Source organism: Nannospalax galili, unplaced genomic scaffold, assembly GCF_000622305.1.
Source record: "Nannospalax galili isolate Female #2095 unplaced genomic scaffold, S.galili_v1.0 scaffold449, whole genome shotgun sequence".
In the NCBI taxonomy this organism is placed as follows: Eukaryota; Metazoa; Chordata; class Mammalia; order Rodentia; family Spalacidae; genus Nannospalax; species Nannospalax galili.
This window is the reverse complement of record NW_008360312.1, coordinates 662,738-665,025: the sequence shown is the minus strand read 5'-3', so window position 1 is coordinate 665,025 and position 2,288 is coordinate 662,738. Positions and strand designations below refer to the sequence as shown.

At 36.0% G+C, this 2,288-nt stretch overlaps 1 pseudogene; it reads right to left on the bottom strand.

Moving 5' to 3' along the window:
- LOC103727089 overlaps positions 1–1,852 on the bottom strand; it is a 9,916-nt pseudogene extending 8,064 nt beyond the window's left edge.
- Positions 1,853–2,288: the final 436 nt, after the last annotated feature.

Sequence of the window (2,288 nt, the reverse complement as noted above, 5' to 3'; positions counted from 1 at the left end):
GATAGATGATAGATAGATAGATAGATAGATAGATGATAGATAGATAGAGATAGACATAGATATAGATAGATATATATACATATGTCTGTCCTGGCTTCATTTCTTCATGTTGTGATAAAATACCCTGATAAAAGCAATTTATGAGGGAAAGGACTTATTCCAGGTTACATTCCATCATTGCAGCAAGGTCAAAGCAGCAAGAACTGGAAACAGCTGGTTACATCCACAGACAAGCAGAGAGAATGGATACTTGCATGTTTCCTATTGTTCAGCTTACTTTCTCCTCTTTTATATAATCCAGGACCAAAACCTAGGGTATTTTGACACCAACTTTTAAACTGGGTCTTCCCACATCAATTAATGCAATCAAGACAATCCTCCATAGACAGGCCTATGAGTCCATCCAGTCTAGATGATTTCTCACTAAGAGTTTCTCCCCAGGTGATTGTAGATTGTGTCAAGCTGACAATTAAAACTAACCATCAAAATAACTATTTATGTAAATCATTCAACTCATTGACACCAACTATTAGATCATGTTGTGACCTCTGAAATGTTTGACAGAATCCATGCCATCTCTTCAGTTAACCTCATGAATTAAACAGAAAAAATACAGTGTAATTAAAAGTATAATTGGTTAATAACTGACCCCCAAAGCTCCATTTTGTATATTTTTGATCTACAATATCACAGGAAACCCTTGTTAATTCTAAGACTCATCATTGAAAAATTCTAGGTGCATCTCTAATTGCCAGGGATTCAGAGTGTCAGAACTACATTGACATTTGAATAAATGTGTGCCTTTAATTATATTACTTTTAAGGGGAAATACTTTTAAGGGGAAATAAATATCCCAAAACATTTCCTTCTAGATTTTACATTATACTCTACTAACCTGTTTTTTTCTGGCCTGTGACTATATTTTTTTTCTTACCTCTTACAGAGCTTCCATAGTATGCAAATAAAATGGTCTGGAAAAAGTAAAGACTGGCAAAACGTAGTCATTTCTGGCCATTTCTGCAATTCTCATGGCTTCTCTCACTCGATAATGAACAAATTTCAGTGCATTTAAGCTTGACTTCAACATTTTACTCAAATGTATCGAAGGATAAAGTGCTGTGCTTCTTTCCCATAGCCACAGGAGCTGGACATTGAGGAGAACTTCATCATCCAGGCAATGACCTGTGTAGAACTCTGGTTTTATCCAGTAATCATAATTGTAGCAATCTGGATAGAGATAGAAGCCCCATAAATGTTTTGGTCTGATTTGTAAAGCCATTGTGAGAGTTACATTCACAAAACGCCTTCCGGCATTTTCAAATTCGTGTTGGGAAATTGTTTACACTTTCATTTCTGACCAGTCAGGATGGTGGTGTCTAGTGAAGGCTAAGGAATGATTTTTATATATTATTCTGCTGCCCCAATTCCTATCCCATTGGGGTTTCCAACTTTCCCAGTCAATAATAACAAGTCCTTCTGATCTTCACCAAGGGACAACTTCTTTAATGTCATTGACACTCTTCTGGAGGTGTTCAGAAAGGTTTGCATTCTGTGGTATGCCATGGAAGGACTTTCCATCTTGAGAGAAATAAGGGTAATAGCCTAATTTATTTGGATAAAATAAGGCAATTGTGGATCCACTCTGAGTCTCTAAAGGATTTGCTATGATGCCAAATACTTGAAGACGCATATTTACTCTGAAGGAACCCTTACAAAACAAGGTTGGAGCAGCCCAGAAAATGTTGAAAGGCTGATTTTTGATCACCGGAGGCATTGCTGGATTGAGAGCTCCATGAGAGATCAAAACAAAGAACTGCAGCTGGACCAGACATGTCGCCCATGAGCTACACATGCTTTGTTGATTTCAGCATGACAGCAGTCTGCTAAAAGCAAGAAAAAAATTTACATGATGGAGTCAAATATCCCTTTAGTTTTGTAGTATAAAATGAATAAATTAAACATTCTTAAAGATGGATTTTTGAGGTTCATTCATATGCTTATTTATGGTACTATCAGAACAAGAGAGGAAAAATGAGGCTTTTATTCCCCCTAGAAATATTAAAAGAAAAAAAATAGAGATCTAATGAATAAAAACTGTATGAGTTTTGCACAAATCCTCATCTATGGCAAACTCTGTGCTCATTGATGTAAGTTTGCTGTTTGTTCTGAATTTAATTTCCTATAACTCTGAGCGCATGACTTAAACTACCACATGTCACCAAGCCTTTGGCTATAAGGCAAACTACAAAAGAAAAATCTATGTGAACTGCTATATTTTCTTATTAATT